The sequence below is a fragment of the Chelonus insularis genome, unplaced genomic scaffold (assembly GCF_013357705.1).
Source record: "Chelonus insularis isolate UGA/USDA-ARS -01 unplaced genomic scaffold, ASM1335770v1 contig_337_pilon, whole genome shotgun sequence".
In the NCBI taxonomy this organism is placed as follows: Eukaryota; Metazoa; Arthropoda; class Insecta; order Hymenoptera; family Braconidae; genus Chelonus; species Chelonus insularis.
The window spans coordinates 21,607-39,323 of NW_023276503.1; the positions used below are offsets into that span (position 1 = coordinate 21,607).

The following is a 17,717-nucleotide window of genomic DNA, read 5'->3' on the forward strand; positions in this document are numbered from 1 at the left end:
TAAGGTTTTCGACGTATTCTAATGAATATTTGTACTGAAATACTGAAATTTAAAAAAAAAAAGGCAAAAATGCATGTTAATATTTCATATTCATATTTAATAGGATAAAAATTAATGGAACCCAATATGTATTTTTTTTTTTAACATAACGTCATACAGTGTACATAAAGAAAATATTTGATCAACTGAACAAAGAAGATACCGATAAAAAGTCTATAAATGACGTAGAGCAGTAAGGAAGAACCAGATTGATAAATGAGCTATCTAGATTTTTTTTTATTTTTTATTTTAATTTTCGGTAATCAATGAATGAAAGTTTAAATATGCTCTAAATTAATCATACTTTTTCTTTTATTTATTTAAGTTTATTTGATAAAATTAAGTAAAATAAAATTATTTCATCTATGAAACAAAAGTGATAAATAAAATATTTCTATTAATTGTGTCAATGACACATTATTCTGTTTCGTAGAGGAATTATTATTGATTTATAATTTGTTATTGATAAATTAGATTAAAAATCGACATTATTTGTATTTTAATTAAAAAATCTATTTTATAACTGAAAAAATTTTTCCCTTTTACTGAATTGATCATTCGCAATAGTTTATAATATGATCACATTTTGCTGGTTCAATTATTCCTTCTAGTCTTTAATACTTATTCTTTTTATTCATTATTTTGTTGTTTATACTCAGTTATTTATTACTCATTATTCGGTTTCAAAGTACTTATATACTTATCGTTAGTTCATTTAATTTTCTGTTTATCATCATTGCATAATTCTACCAAACGATTTTCAAAGTTCTACGTTCAGTATGTAACAACACGAATGACTTGAGGACAGTGAATAATCATTATTTTTAAGTCTATACTAGTGATTCTATTTAATATCATTTTAACGGTCTTTATCTCGATAATTACTTATTTCATACGTACAAGTTTTGAATTAGTACAAACCGTGAAAAAAAAGGAATTATTTTTTATCTTTTTTTCTCTTATCAAGGATATTGATAAGGTAATGCATTTAAAATCGGTCTGTATTATTTTATAAAATATTTTCATGGTTTTTATAAATGAACTCAAGTTATTTTGTTTCTAAAAACATTTTATGCACAAAATTTATTATTGTTTAAATAATTATCAAGTGTAATTCATGTAAAAATTATTTGATACTTTTATTGAAGTAACATAAATATTTTGAGAAAGTAAATATTTTTCTGGTTGCAAAAGAAGCTTGTTTTGAGTAAAAATAAAAATATAGACAGATAAATTTTATAATTTCCCGGTAGATATGATAATTTTTATAAAATTTTACACGAATATATAATAATAGCACTATGAATACTAATGAATTATGATTATAATTTTTTGTCACAGGTAATTAAAAGAACATAATAATTAGATTTAGCTATTTTAAAATGAAAATTATTCATTACATTATTTCAACAATATTTTATAATAATTATTAAAAACTTTTTCATTAATTATCATAACATTTTACAACATTTCAACTAAAATACATTTTAATACCAACATTGTATAACTTTGTGGTTAGTTTCAATATCAAAATAATATTGAAAAATTTTTCTGTTAATAATTTTTGTTCCAATCATATAGCTCAATATTAAAAAGTTTCTTTATTTCAATTACGCATTTCCATTAAAACTGAAGATGCACTGTTACATTAATTAAATAATAAAATTTACAGAAATAAAATTCTCCAGCAGCTAACTTAAACGACCGACTTTTAGTGCATTTACCTTTTAAATCATGCTCTTTTCATTAAAATAAAAAGTGAAGAAATAAGTTACACCATTAAATTACTCATAAAAAAAATTTACTCTTCAAATGTTTCATTAAATGAATATGAACGTAAAACGTGTAAATAAATCATAAGTAAAATTAAAAAATATATTATCATTAGACAAAAAAATATTAATAATATAAAAAAAAAATCAGGTGAAAATATAATTCAATATAGATGTTTGAATTATTTTAAGAATAAGCAACGAGATTTACTATAAAAAGAGCAATATTTGAATATTACTTACAGTAAATGTTCGTTTTTTTTTTTATTTAATTTATGATCTTTAATAAATTATACAGGTTGTTTGGGCACTTTTTAATAAATCTCATAAGCAAGCGTTAAATGTTATTGAAAAGATTCAATAAATTAATTATTTAAATTTAATTATAAAGTTAAATTTTAAAAGCCAATATTTCTAAGATTAAATATTATAGTATCTTTAAAGTATCTTAATAATTTATAGTCTATAAATATTTGTTTAATATTTACTTCTCAATCTTGAGTAAATAACGTACTTGAAGTAAATTTTATCTGAATCGAGGTCAGGCCCGCAGGACTCTATGACGTCATGTCTTCGATTAAATCGAAGAATCGCTGCAGTTAACTCGCGCATTGCCTTTTCTTCCGTTAATTATCTACAAGTATTGCGGTTTTTATACTAGGGAAACTGGTGTGCTTGTTATTGAAAGAACAAAAAAAAGCTCTTAATAAGAGCTTTCAAGAGTCATCAAATGATTTAACTGTTATTCTGCAATGTTGCAACATTGACGAGTTCAATTTTTGAAACTTCAAAGTCAATAGATTTTTTTTCTTCTTTGTTTAGATTATGATAATATAATGTTTCATTTTATAATGTAACCTTGTTTGAGATCAATGTTTAAAATTTCAAAGGGTGAAGTAGTGGTAATTTTTTCTTTTTTTTTTATTTAAGAATTTTTTTAACTAGTTAAATTTGATAAAAATTGTCTAAAAAATATATTGGAAGATAATAATCAAATATTTAGAGGATAATATTAAGATGTAGAAGATTAAAAAATAATATTTATTACTTAATTCTGTTTCGTATGGTAAAATTATTTTTAAAATGTAAATTTTATTGTAGAGCCTAATTTCAGAAGCAGAAGTATTCAATGAAATATTTAATGAAGGTAAAAAAAACCCTCAAGCATTTCAGAAATATATTTTTTTTTTTCACGATTTAAAGGGAGGCAAGAAATTATATAGAAGCTTTATTTACGCAAGATTGCATAAAATATTGCTGAGTTCTTTTTTTCATATATAAATTTTTTCTTTTGATTAAAACATTTTTATAATAATCAGTTATGTTTTTTGAATAATATTCAAAAGAAGTGGCTAATGACGAAATAAATTATAAATTAGGAGTTGATATTTAATAAACTCCCCCCCCCCTCCCCCAAATATGAGGAAAAGAAAAAAAAATCTCTTTATGCATCAAATGATTTTTCTGTTATTCTGTAACAGTTTATGATCCAGAGATATAATTTTCCTCGGCTTAAAAAAAGTCTAATAAAATTTCCATTCACCATTTTTCCGGAGCTCTTAGAAGATAATTCTGTATCACGAATGTGTGCCTCAATAGTAGGTCAACGTCAGGCCTTGCGCCCTGCGTCATTATACATACGTGTACGTGCGTGTATGATCCGAATGAAAGAAAGCAGGAGGGTAAGGGGATGTATGTATGGGCTCGAGAATAATGTGAGGATGGCACTGCAGCGCTGGTCGGTAGCGACAGCATTCACTTTATATCTCTCTTGTGCTTCCTCTTTTTTTTCTACATTTCTTTTTCTCTCTATTTCTTTTTATTCCTTTGCTTTTGCCTTCTTTCGAGTTTCACTGCGTATACGAAACGGATGTACTGTTGTGCAGCAAAAGTTTTTTCACTTTTGGCGGTGAGATGTCAAAGCTTCAAACATGTAAACGGAGCATCTCGGTGTTTTTGAAAAGCTTCAAGAAGTCATATAGTCATATGGTACATATGTAAAATAAAAAGGATAAAAAAAAAAGCTCTCCAAAAGGACCTAATTATATTTTGAATATTTTTTTTTCTTATTTTTGGAAATATTTTTCTTGTTTGTTTTTATAAAGATTCTTTTATATTATGAGCTTTTGAATATGCGGAAGAATATACGTAAAGTTTCCTTTATTCGCAGGATATCGTAGAATTTTATAGTAGAAATATTGCCAAAGATTTTTTATTGGTTTTTGTAAATTGCAAGAAAAAAAATAACTGATGAGTAAAGAGAAATAAAGTAAACGAGAAGAAGAATTGTGAAAAAATTCTAAAAAACCAAAAATTCGATATTGTGTATTTACTAAGTAAATTGGGGAAATAAAAACACTAAACGAGACCATTTTACTCGCATAAAACATCCTAAAATGTGCAATAAAATTTATTGAAGAAGAAAATCCTAGTGTATATTTTCCAAATAATATTTTCTAAAGCAAAAAGAAGAGAAATATTCCGAAAGGAAAAAAAAAACAACTATGCATAAAAGAATCACCAGGTGCTGGAAAAATATTCCAAAGTATTTAAAAAAATTAGTAAGGCAAAGAATATCTCAAGGGGTGGATAAGAATTCCTTACATTTTTTAATCGACAAAAATACAGATATAAAAACGATGAAAGAATGCAAAAAAGACTGTTTACAAATGCATAAAAAAATGTTAATAATATTTAGAAGACTTTAAGTAGTAATGCAGAGAGAGGAATGCAATGAAGAAGTTTATGTAAATATAAAAGATAAAGTGATATATATACGGCAACAGATACATATTCGAATCTGAGGTAGATACTGAACAGACTGATCTGAGGCGATAGCAAAGGTTACTCCGGATGAATGTACATAAATATTAAATTCGAACAAGCGAGAGAGAAAGAAAAAGAGCGCGACGATGAGGAATAATGTGAGGGGTAAGAGGAGGGATGAGGAGGAGGGTAGTCGTGGGGAGGACGCGAATGCGACGAAAAGAGAGCAAGAGCAGTGGAGTATAGGGTTGGACCGTGCGCGACGGATGAGGTACGGGATCAGGGAGGTGGTGGTAGCACTGGCGGTGGCAGTACCGGCTGGCTATTGATTTCAAGGGCTTCTTTAACCCCCCCGCCATCCTTACCACCAAGAGCCCGATCATTCCAGGCCACCTCCAAGGCCCTTCTGTGCCCGCGTCTCTCGCTAAATTCTCATCATTTTATTCCCTTTCCCAGCTGACTCCATTAAATGATTGCTTTCCACCTCATCAAACAATAAAAAACTGTAAATTTTGATCAGAAGTATTATACAGGCATGAATAAAAATGTCAAGAGACTTTGCTTTGTGTTAATGTTTTTGATCGATAGTATAAGTAGGCTTTTTTCGGTGAGAATTATGTCATTTTTGCCAGGCTAGTAATTTCACTAAATTAAGGGAAATTTAGTTTAGCTAATATCCTCTTTATTATGAACTGGTGTTGATAGGCTATGGAATTATCTTTCTACACTCAATTTTTATTTTGTATTTATAATTATTTTTAAATCAACTAATCACGTTTTTAATCGTTGATTATTTTTAAGAGGATTAATTAAAAATATATTCTAGAGGTTTTTGTTTTTTTTTTGTTTTTTTGTAAGTTTGAAGTAAAGCTCTTTTGAGTTAAGGGATTTTTGATAAAAATTATTTTTAATGAACGTCGGTTGTTATTTAGAACAAATTAAAGGTAAAACGGTAATTTGATTCATTTCTACCGACCTTGTATATGTAATTATAAACTTTCCACTTATTTGTTGGATCGTCTATATGACCTTCGTTCCTTTCTTTAGGATCTATGAATATTAATAATTGAATAGTAAGTATATTCTTGATACAGTGTTTGATTTCTTTATGTAATGTTTCACTTTTTTCATCAATTTCTTGTAAAAGGCACCCTCTTTGTAAAATGAAAATTTTTTTCTTTTATAAAAACAATAACAATTTATGCACTCATCAATGTCATTTAATTAGAAGAAAAAATATCTTTATAGACTATTTTAATTAAAAAATTGATTATAACATGAAATGAATTTCCGAACCAATAATTTCAACAAAGCTTTATTTAAATAAGTAACAAAATAACAACAGAGTAATCACAAAATTGCATTTTATCAATTACTCCAAAATTTAAATGAAAAAAGCACACATGTAAATTGTAATTAAACTCACAGTACCAAAAGAAAAATTGAACATTACATTGGCTAAAAATATATAAAAATATTGTAAAAAAAAAAAATTGAAAAAAAGAGTAGATATAAAAGTTAATAATAAATAATTTGAGCAATTGAAGCAGTACGCTACAAAGAGAGTCAAAATAAAGTTAATACGGCGCGCGCATGGGGTGCTGCAGTTACCCTAAATGTATAAGTTGGTAGCACAGCACTGAACCAGTGAGCCCGAGAGTGGTTGGATTGCGGGGTGAGTCGTCGTTCGCGCTACGTCGAAGAGAGAACGTCGCGTTGGGGCGTCTCCTGCCGTCGCCACCGTCGAGCCGGACGTCAACTAGACAGAGAGAGAATAGAGAGTGGTCGAGTTGACGGACCACCGCCTTTCCGTGCTGTGCTCTTCACCGTGTGTGTGCTGGTGAACGTGCTGGCCATTGCATTGAATGAGTAGTTTCTTTATCATCCGTCACAATGTCAAGTATTTAAATTAATTTCCATTTGTTTTCTTTCAAATCATCATTTCCATTAGCCTTTATTTAGCAATATTTATTCAATAAAAAACTCCAAGTTGACGGAAATAAATGATCATTCGGATGTTTAGCTTGCGAAATAAAATATTTGTGAAGATGTTAGAATGTCTGGTGTAACTGAGAATAGTCCTGAAGGAATATCAAGTGTCAGAGGTCCAAAAGCTGATCAAAATAATAAGGTACATCACAGGAACGGGAGGGCGGAGGTGTGTCTTAGTGCAACATCACAACTAGTTATTGGTGAACTGCGGCAATGGAAGATGTTGCCCAACGACATCATGAGGACTGCTGGTCCTTCTGCAACATTAACCACTGCCATGAACAACTTAATAACCATTGCTGATGTTACTCGTGCCGTTGTTGTTGCTGGCGTTGCTCCGTACGTAACTACTGCCCTCGTCACTGCCCTGGCAGCCGTCGTTGCCTTCACTACAACCTGCAAAGTCATTACTAGAAGCGTTTCCACGGCCTCGATTACACGGGAATGTTAGCCTGGAGAAATACATCAAATCCTAGCGATCGGGTGAGTTTTGTGATCAAGATTTCAGTGAGTTTTATAGTCTATTTTATTGATAATCATTCAAGTGGTATCTAATGTTATCAACAATGAGGTTTACTGCTTTCTTTTATGTAAAGAATTCCATGAATTATTTCTATTTATGTGAAATATTAAGTGCTTGAGCTTGTGACGTACATCAGGATCTAGTGAACTCGATCCAGAGGGCGAATTGGGTGTTGTTCTGTACTCATCTATTTTTCCTCTAAACTTATTCTCTATTATGAATGGTTTTTTTTTTTTTTTTACTATATGTTTATTACATCCTGAATAAAAATCACATTTTGCTTACAATCTCCTTTCGAAAGGCCTCGTGAAATCACAAGCAGAAGTGTTACGAGTTCACTAAACCAATCGATAACCTAGACAAATTGTCGACAGTAACAGTCAAGATTAGACTTTCTTTTATTTCCAATTTTATATTCTTTTTCCAAATATAATCCAACATTCGATACTCTTCAGCAATTCATCTAATAAGATTATAGGAAAATTGGAGGATTTAAACAATATTTTGTTCAAATCTATTTTTAGTATTGACATGAGTTTCAAGAAATCCAGGTATTTTTTGCATTAGATACGCCTTCTACACATTTTCTACTGATCGTTCAATTTTAACTATATATATATAAATATTTTTTTCTTATAATTTATTTTTAAATTAAGACACGGTTTTAATTAAATTTCAACTCTCTGCCCGTGGAGAATAATTCTTTTGACATGTTTGAAAAATAAAAATAAATAATTCGAGACAATTGACCTAGTAATAAAGTGAAAAATAATTTTGCTAATTAATAAAGATGAAATTATTATTAATCAACTTGAATGAAATCATCAAAATTTCCCTAATTATTTCTTCGTTTTTTTGTTTTAATTAACATCAAATTAATATTTATAGTTAATTTAATTTATTAATAACTTCAAAAATTTATTAACATTGTTGTAAAATTTTTAAATAAGCTTTAATTACTTAAAAAGAATCCCATAATGAGTTAAAAATAATTTAAAACATAAATAATTAATTATTTGGAATATTTAAAGAGAGTAAAGAAATAAAGGATGAGAGAGAAATGGTGAAATTTATCAGAAAACACCTGGTTTCTAACTTTAGATTTATAGAATGGTTTTGAAGAGGCAGTGATTTATGGAAATATTGATAGGAATATCCGTATTGAACTACCTTACAACCCTAGTAAAGTTAGTAAGCGAGAGTGGGAGAGACAAGTGAAAGAAAAAGACAACACAATTGAGCTGTTCTCTGCGACAAAACTGGTGGCTTTGGTGCCACGCAGTGGTGGAGTCCGATTGCCCGACGTGCGCGTCAGAGTTTGATTGACCTCGGGTGGCTGTGAACACCTCTCTGTCGTTTCATTTCCGTTTTGACATTACCAATTATTGGTAAAAATATATCCTGTGATCCACTGACCTCTCTATTATGACATTTTCTCGTTAATACACTATTCAAAATATTTTGTTCTCTATTAATTTATTGCACCTTGGTGTCAGCTGTCATTTTTACTTATTACATATTTATAAACTGTTGCAGCTTTCAACAGAATATTTATCTTTTATCATTTCATTAAATGGCCCTTTTTTGATATCAAGAAATGAATGAGACTTTTTTTTTGAGTAACATAATAAAAGCATTGAAATTCTTGGTATTGATTTTGTATTATTTTTATTGTTATGAGGATTGTTGTCGTTAAGATGAGCGAAGATTTGCATTGATTTTAGTTCTAGAGTTTGAAGAAACTTTTATTTTTTGGGAAGGAAATTTTTGAAAGAATTTCAATTTTTATCTACTGAACCTTCTTTTGTATTAGGCAATAAGTCTTTCAATAAGTCATCAAAGTTTATTCTTATGAATAATATTTACAATGAGATCAAAAAGATGAATTATTTGATTAGAATATTCATTTGGAAGGGAAAATAATTTAGTTGAATGAATAAAATATTAAATAATCATACAAAAATGGGATTATTTTAATTTTAATAGTTATTTAATTTACTATTTTCTGCCTATCATCAATGATTATCACTCTTTCATAGAAATAATTCATCAAGTTTAGATATTAAGCATCTAGAAGCTCAATGAATTGTTGATGGCATTAATTATTAATATTTTGGTCATGTAAAGTTATAGCTAAATCAATTTAATTAAAATATATTCATCTTAAGAATTATTTTCTCATAGAAAATACACTTTTGTATACTTCTTCCTTTTAGATCCGCTGTAGTTTTATCAAAGGATAAAAATTGAACGATATAATTTCCGGATGCTTTTAGGGTAGAAGCTTCATCTCTTAATAATTATGTTGGGTAAAGTGCTTAAGGCAAAATATAAAAGTCATTATTGTTGTATTACAAAAATTTCAATTCAATTGAATTCTTTATCTACCTGAGAATCAACTAAATTGGATTACTATAAATACTACTATTAATTTTATTAGCAATTCCTTCATGTAAATAAGCATGAACATTGGAGTCTAATAATACTAGAAATGTATTTGATTAATCCATCAAGTTTCCATTAGTGAAAAAAAGAATGATATATTATAAGCAAAGTCATTTAATAGAATATAGAAGTAAAGGAACAAATTAATAGTTCTTTTCAATCACATTTCTGATCTCAATTATCTGTAGATATAAGAAAATGATATTGAATGATGAATAATTGATAAAGTTTTAATTTTAGTTTCGACTTATCGGTAATTTGGAGTTTCTCCCCTTAATCGATTCATTGTTCTGGATGAAAATGTAAAAGTTGTTGGCTATTAGTAGAAGTGACTTGGTTGGAGTATTACCATCCTATTATAGTTTCTCAGTAAATTTTCTCTGAGTAAAGAACAAGTGAGGAGAAAATTAATCGACAAAAAGACAATCTCGACAATGTTTAATATGAGTTGATACGAAGGGTATAATGGGATACCAAAAGTTAGCTGCATGCACCCGGGAATTTACCTTGGCATGAGAATTTCATGTGAAGTTTGAGGTTGCAAAGGGTAAGGCATCAAAGTGAGTGATAGAGAAGGTAAAACGCAAGAACGAGAAAGACAGAAGAAACAAATGTTAACATACGACATATATTCTCACCACCTTGTGAAATAATTGATTTTGCGAAACACGAAGGTGTTAGTTTGTAAGTCACAGTAGAATATTGTAAATTAAAGACTCATTAGTTTAAGAGAGGTCAGTTTGGTGAGAATAGGTATAGTAAATTATAACATTTATAACACAATACCCTAGCTCTTAATGAAAGCCACCAACTTTCTGGTCCCCTCATGCTTCTTCCGGTAACGAGAACCACTAGTTTAGGACCATGAGAATCACCATTGTGCTAATGACCGGAAAATAACTGCAATAATTGAGTGTATCAAAATCTCCGGGTTATTTTCATTGCAGCTTCTGAATATTCTGCAGTGTCCTGGTTATGAAGACTAAATAATTCTCAGATATTCCTAACACGAGAGATTTTGCTTTAAATTTTATCGTACGAAAATGGCTAAACAAAATACTATTTCCTCTGCGATGAAAATTTAAGATAATTATGCGAAAAGTGATGATGATGATGTAGTATTATTCAAGTTTAACTTTCAAATACTTTGATTTTTTTTTTGTAATTTTAGGTATGTTCATGAATTAATTAGCATCATTTAGAAAATGACTTTAATTAAAACAGAATATGATAATGATGTTAACCAATGCTATTTTTGAATTTTCCATCAATTAATAATATCTTACTGCACGAAACAAATTAACTAATGAATTTGCAATAAATCATTTCTTTTATTTAAATAAAATATTTTCTAAATATATTATTTCTTTAGATTGATGTCAAGGAAACAAAAACGTTGATACTGTAATAGAGAAAACCGGGGCAATATGAGGTATCTACAATAAATTAGGATACTCCAAGAAGTAAAGTAACACTTCTTTATTTAAAAAAAAAAAATCTTTATTAAGAACATTGAAGTAAAAATAATTTTTTAGTGCCCTTATATAGCTAATTTCAGTGATTCTTTGGAGTTAAGTCTCAATGATGAATTAAATTATACCACATTTGTTTCTTTCTTCTTTTTTTTTAAACGCTTTAGCCAATTTGATGGAGCCATTATTCTTCTTACCTGCCACCACCTTTTGCCCATCCCTTTTCTGCACAACATCACTTAACTTTTTTTCGTTAATTTTTATTTTAGTTGCAAAAAGTCTCTCAACCATCCATTGAATAATTAATTATTATTTTTTCTATTTTTTATCTTACTTAGAATAACTTTGTTTTCAATTCATTTTAACTTATTATCATTTTTATTTATTATTTATTTAAGTTTAGTATTAATGAATTAATTCATAGTAAAAGTGTGTGTTTTTTTTGTTATCTATATTATAACTTAGTTCAGTTAATAAAATTTAAAATAACCCAGTGTATATTCATCGTAAGTTATGGTAATTTAATCATACTTGAGTTGGAAATTGCAAGTTAATGCACCAAGATACAGCTTTTTCAAAGCGTATTGCGTATAGAAAATGTTTAATGAGAAATTATTTTATGGTTATTGTTAGAAATATAATGGGATTTTAACTTAAATTCATTAGCAATATGGTAAATATTCTTAATTAGAAAATGGAGTCTCATAACTGCACTTATATCACTTAAGTTACCTTTTTTTTTTTGTTTTTGGTCAACTTTATTCATTATTTTTAATTAAAAAAAATTTTTTTTTTCATATCTTTAAATATCTTCCAAGATTCTAAAAACCTCTTTAATATTATTTCAATGAAGTTCTTCATTAAAATATAAACTTCCTCAATTCTTACATCTTCATTTTCAACCTAGACTTAGATGTAGGATACCATCAACTCCAAGCATTTCACAAAATAACTTCCCTACTATTGATGCTTTCAGAAAAAGTGTTGAGTCATTATTTGTAGAAAAAATAATCATAATTTATTTGAAATAAAAAAAAAAAAAGAGTCATGATTAAAAGGTATAAAATGTATGAATTTACTGGAACTGATTAGAGTGAATTATATCTCTGTGTGAAATTGAAAGGTTGATGTAAAACTGGATAAAAATATCAATATTTATTTTTCAAGGTCAATTGGCAATCAACACTTCTTCAATGATTTTGATTCTTCTTGATTCCTCATTGTCTTTCATTGTCTGGGCCGCATGATTACACTGCACCAAACGATAAAGAATCTTTGGTACTTGAAGAAGTAGTAGTGCAGAAAGTGCTGGGAGTTATTTGGCTACAATGGGGCAGACTCAAGCATGCAAGTGGAATTAGTATGCAGAGTTTAGAAGCTCGTTTAGGTCAACTAATGTAATTACCTCCTTGCATGTAGGTGCATTCACACATAAACCACTCTGCTTATAGAGATTTGAAGTGTTTCTTGCACACTTCATCTATATATATATATATATATATCTGTACATATATATATATGTATATAACAACTCGACCGCACCCGAGATAAACTCTCCATTGGGACTAGCTTGAAAATAATTGATTTTCGAAGCTCTCACATTAATCCACACCATTACTCTTTACTCAGGGTTTACTTGGTTTTCTTCTTATCTTATCTTCTTATCTTACAGTATATAGAAGTGTCTACACATGTTAAGTGAATATATCTAGGGCTAGGTATAACTCGTTCAAGTCTCCTGTTGTTGTCACTCTTCAACAACATCCATCAATAAAGCATCATCCGCATCTGTTACGATAAAATCACTCCAAACTCAACATCGACATTAGCATAATGTATTAAAGTGCTCTTGACGTGCACGAAATTCATGTAAGGATTCTGTAAATTTCTTTTATCTTTATTAGATTTCTTCAATCGTTAGAAAAAATGCTTTTTTTATTTTATTCAGCAATAGAATAATAAAAATATTTAATTAGTGAGAAAATATATCTATAATTGTTCAGAGAATTTTGATTTTGTTTTTTTCTTTTTAATTTTTTTAATTAATTAAAAACATCATTAAATTCCATGTGCAAACGAGTTTTCTCTCTCTTTTAATTGTATTTTTGAGACATTGTCAAAAGATGAATTAAATTCGCATAATTTTCTAATTACCGTCATGTAGCTTTTTGAGTACTTGATAAATAAAATTACATAAATAAATTCTACATTCACTATATAACGTTACTTATTTTAAAAAATTTTAATATTACATTTTTTCATTACATAGTTTTTTTAATCCAGCTAATTTGAACTATTTATTCTTTTTGCAGTTGTATATGAATTTATTTATTTTTTTTTCAAAAAAAACTACAGTCAAATACTTGGAAAATATTTGCATTCTAGATATGCCCATTTATTATTTATGCATGAAAACATAATTTAACTATAAATACGTATTTGTTTAGTGTATGCAAAAAAATTTCTGAGATCTTTTGTAAACAAGTGAATAATTTTTAGCACATGCAACAAAAAAAAAAAATATAACGTTTAATCGTCGACCAATTAAACGGTGCAACGGTTTCTGCGACGATTACCGTGAAATTGAGAGTAACCGACGTCATACCTCCCACCATTTTTTCATTATTTTTTTCACCAGTTATTAGATTATCCTTGATTGCAAAGCAATATAGTTTTAACAAATAATAACTATATTTCGTAAAATATTCAAATTTGATGGAGTGAATTATTATTTGGTATTCTTTTATTACATACTATTATTAAATGAAGGGTTGGACGACCAATTATTGAGGTACACTACTGATTTTTACAAAAAATTAAATTATGCTCAATTTAATCCTGTTACAAAGATATTAATAAATTTACTATTATATTATGACAAATTAATAAAACATTTTATTCTTAAAAAATATTTAAAAACAAAAAATAACTGGCAACGAAATAAGTAATATTTAAATTTATTTAAAAATATATCACAAAAATTTTTGATTTTTTAAAAGTAGACATTTTTAATTTCTGTTGATTGTTATTTTTAAAAATAATCAAACTGCTTTAAAAATATCATGAATTAAATGTAAAATATTTTAATTGCACAGATACATGTCATGAATAAAAAATATGTCATAAAGCACATTTTTGACATGGAGAAGCTATCAATTTAATGATCAATAAATTTTTGTCACCCAACTCAAATGTTTTATACGAAAAATCTATCTGTTGAACTTAAAATGATTGTCACTCCAATTTAAATGTCTCTGAAAAATTTAATTCCATCTATAATCCTTCTTATAAAATTTCAATCTATGTTTCAATAAATATTTTTATCTATTCATACATTGCTTTCACGAACAAAAAAGTTGACATGGAAAATTTCATCGAGGCATTTAAAATTTTTTTTATTAGTATTGTGTCAGTTTTCACAATAATCATTTATCAACTTATTTTATTATTATTATCATTATTATTATTATACCTGTTTAGATGCATAAATAAAAATATTTTTTAACTACATTCATAGAAATAAGATAGCTATAATTATAGTGACACAGCCACAAAGGTATACTTAGTATCTATTTTCATATATTTCAATGTAAAAATTTCTATTAAGTTTTAATGGATCATATTCAGTGCATTTTCTATCGATTATTATCGTTGCAATGTAATAAATGAAGATAGAAAAATGGCAATTATTTTACAAAAATAGCAAAGTAGGTAATGATAAATAGAAAAAATATCCATTTTATTTTAGTAATAAATTGTAAATGTGTCTCTGAAGTAGTCTCTTTGATGACTGCAAGAAAAATCTGTAACTGCAAGGAATAAAATATAAAAATATAACTAAATAAATATCAGTTTTAGTAAATATATATTGCAATTAATGTAATTACTCATTTAAAAAAATTCCCCTGACAATATAAGTACACTTTAACTGATTTGTTATTGAGCTCTCATAAAAAAAAATATGATTATCAATGAAACCCGGATGAATAACAAAATTTTTTTTCACCATATCATTAGGTAGACAAGCTCGTTATATATGAAAAATGATTTCCACATAATAAATTCTATATTATAACATAAATTTCAATCATTCCTCAAGAGGATCATTTTGAACAGGTTTTTTTGTCCTTGTACTTATAGACGTGATGAAAATGGCTGTATCCCGGTTTTCTCAACTTGTCCCTCATGATTAATGACTTAATTATTGTTCTTAGTAACTGTCACTCTAGTATCAACAAAAAAATTCTTTCAAAGTTGTTATAAAGATTTGCTGAGCATTAACAGTCTAAACAACACCCCTATACATCTATACTTGTAGACACACACACTTATATGCGCGCGCATATAGCCCACACACTCTCACACTCTTTCTCACCCTCGAGAGGCGTCGCAGCGACGTTGGAGCTCTTCTAGTCGACGTTATCGATCTCAAAATCCCAGTCGAGATTAAACTTAGGGAGTTAGTGTGCGGCAAGAAGTTTCCCTTGAATCCCAAAGGTCTTAACTGCATGATCCTCATGTCTCGATGTCCATCAACGGTCACGATGTTCTAGGATTACCGAAAACATTTATAGATGTCTATAAAATTTATAGCAAGTTTTCAAGTCAGCATCGTATTATAGACTTGCTATAAGTCTATGCTCTAGATGTAGACAGCATGTTGCTCTACTTTAATGAGCTGTGTCATGTATAACATAACTTATGAACATCGTTAATACATAATAGCGCCCGGAGAATATTTTCTCCAGCAACATCAACTCTTTGCTTAGCTTTTACGCCCTTTGGGAACGTCTTTATGTGGCCTGGGTTTTAGTTTGCATGGCACAGCAGTCGTTACGTGGGTATGGGACCGTCACTTATGGAAATACGCGTGGTTTCTGCGGTCTCTCCTGCACCTGCTGTCATCCAAAAGAGAGAAGAGTGGTCTAACAATATTTTTACTTGCTTTAAAACACTACATTTATGTACACATACCTTTATTTTGTTTTTATTTTTTATTTTCTCGACAACTTTTAGATTAATGATATATTTTGTTTTAATACACAGACAAGATAAATGTTCTCTTTGCATTTGACAGTATATTCTTTCGCATGAAAAAGTAGAAAATACGACGGCGAAAAATACCATCAACAATAGCAAGCTTTTTTTTCTCTCTTTCCTTCTTCATCTCCTTGCAGTATGTGAAGTATTTTTATCGAGAATCTCCTTCTTGAGTTCTCGAGTAATAAATCTTCTAATACCCAAATGGATACTCGTGGAAATGAATTGTCTCTCTGGGTCCACCAGAAACTTGAATTGGCTCTTTTATAATTTATGCATTTTCTTGCTAATAAAAAAATTTATTCACTTTTTTTCTCTTATCAATTATCTACATAAAAAGATTTTACATATTTTATTCATATCACTTGTTATCTATGTGGAAATTTTTTTTTATCATCAGTTGACTTTATTTTACTTTTCAAAATTTAATTACAATTATTCTTCAATTAATTCATCTTCATCCAAGTCTAAAAATTTTCCAAGCTTTAAAAATAATTATTCTTTATTTTTTATAAAAATAATTGCATCATTATTAAATAAATATTTAATTATTCAAAGCAATTTTATTGTTTGTTGAAAATAATTTCAAGAAAATAATTGGAAAAATGGTATAAGTAATAGTTACATCACACTGAAGAATTAATTTTCCTGTAGAGCAAATTTTTTTTCTTCTTGATTCTAGTGTTAGATAGAGATTACCCATGTTACTCATGACACAGCAAATGAGAATCCGGATCACGACAAGGAAAAACAACGTCATTGATGGCAAAGTAATGGAATTATAATTGCCAGACATACATTTATCCTACATTCTATTGTCCATTCATTATTGAATAAATAATCCTCTTATGTTTATCGTTATCACAAATATCGTTTAAAATATCATCAATCATGAGGCCATGACCATAGTCTGCAGTTAACATATGTCAATCTGTAAATAACTGGGCCATTCACCTTTTGTAATTACATCAACGTGACTGCTACCTGGTTGATATACCTATGAATAGGTAGTCAGTGATATGGAGAAGTAGTAGGGGATCGTGAATCTGATTTTTCAGTCTCTATTCACTTCAGCCTTGCTCGACGTTTAGTATAGTAGATGCGGCTGCACTTGTCAGACATGAGTGATTCCTCAAGATTTCTAGTGATTAAATGTCACAAGAAAATTACAATTTATTTTATCTGCCAACTCTAACTGTTCTAGAATTTGTAACTGGTGATTTTTACGTTTTCACTTTGCTACAAAAAGTGCCTCATTATTGGTTAATGGTGTCAGTGGTTCAGTGAATGGTTTCAATATTATATCTAAGTGTGCTACGAGTTGAAGGATTTTATTATTGACAATTTTCAACATTCTCATTGAAAATGGTCATATAATTATTCTTTCATTTGTAAGTAATTATCAACTTATATGGTCATTTTTGTAACTTTGATCAAAAGGACACTCATTGTTGTTCAACAATTAATTGAATATTTATTTTAATTATTGTTAAAATAATATTATTTAGTATCGCGAATTTATTATTAATTAGTTTTGAACATATGGACTTACATTTTATACTTAAATATTCTCAAACAACTATTCCTAACCTAAAGATAACGTATTGTCTGATGTTTTTGGTCAGTGAAATTTCTTTTTTTAATCAAAAGATGAATCTACCAACTGAT

General features: G+C 28.4%; 1 protein-coding gene across 6 annotated transcripts in view; it reads left to right on the forward strand.

Moving 5' to 3' along the window:
• The first annotated feature begins 6,102 nt into the window (after positions 1–6,102).
• The window catches only part of Glut1 (Glucose transporter 1), a 45,907-nt gene continuing 34,292 nt past the window's right edge, over positions 6,103–17,717 (forward strand). For 3 of the 6 annotated variants that reach the window (XM_035082052.1, XM_035082055.1, XM_035082056.1), the window contains exon 1: positions 17,109–17,440. The gene's annotated coding sequence lies outside the window, so the exon portion shown is untranslated. Of the gene's footprint in view, positions 7,053–17,108; positions 17,441–17,717 lie in introns of those variants that run through there. The other 3 variants (XM_035082053.1, XM_035082054.1, XM_035082058.1) reach the window with 3 other exon arrangements.